This window comes from Corylus avellana, chromosome ca2, assembly GCF_901000735.1.
Source record: "Corylus avellana chromosome ca2, CavTom2PMs-1.0".
Taxonomy (NCBI): Eukaryota; Viridiplantae; Streptophyta; class Magnoliopsida; order Fagales; family Betulaceae; genus Corylus; species Corylus avellana.
The window spans coordinates 15486301-15487423 of NC_081542.1; positions in this window are offsets into that span (position 1 = coordinate 15486301).

Below are 1123 nucleotides of genomic sequence, written 5' to 3' on the forward strand. Positions count from 1 at the left end.
ATTTGAGGTCCACTGAGTTATGGCAGCTCACCAACACTTGGCTGTTCGAAAAATCTAAACACACCGACAAGATAGTGCAATAATTCACAACTTTTAAAGAAAAAACAAAATAACGAAACCCAAAGTAACGCACAATCGAACAAGTGAAATTCTAAAGAAAACTAGACAAAGTAAGGGGAAGTAGAAACAGGGGCAAGAAATTAACAAGGATCGAGATTCCTCTAATTTTTTAAAATATGATATTTTAAAATTTGAGCCCTTGGATCGGTAGCATTTACTTTGTTTACCTCTGGCTTTATTTAGACCGTCAGATATAATATTTCATATTTAAAAAAATTTGAAGGATCAAAATTTAATAAACACACGACCCAATTAAAAGAAAGGAAGAGAGAAACAACAATTGAGTCAAATAAGAGTAAGTTAATATATATAATAAGAAACTAAGCTAATAGGCTTAAGTTTACTTAGATATATTAACTACTTTTACTTTATACTTTCTTAATGTAGGATACAAACCTTACAAGCACGTACTCCAAGAGAAACAACATTTTTTTTTTTACCAAAATCAAGCCAAGACATTATGATACCATTTGTTGGAAGAAAAAAGTAATGCTATGAACCATCTTTTTATCTTTCTAAAACTGATGTGACTTTTAAAATTATCATTGAATCAAAATTCAAGTATGATTCATATAAAATTTAATAGTAATTTTGAAAGCCATATCAATTTTAAGAGGATAAAAAGATAGTCCTTAGTATTATTCGAAAAAGAAACACAAAAAAAGTCAAACATGAGCACATATATATATATATATATATTACTCTTTTAGTTTATACACAAACTTTATAATTACATACGCAACAAAATATAATATTATTATTATTATTATTATTATTATTATATCATGCGCACATGTATAACTTTGTTTGTATTCACTATTCACCTCTCCCAAGTGGATGGGTTGTACGTTGAATCTGAAAAACGGGTGGAACAGCTTAGGCCTATTCAGCCAAAAAGCTATAAACAGCCTAAGAACCACATATGCCCCTATTATATCCGTATAACTATTGCACTTGACCAACCCAAAAAGGGTTTGATTTCCGTATAACTATTGCACTTGGC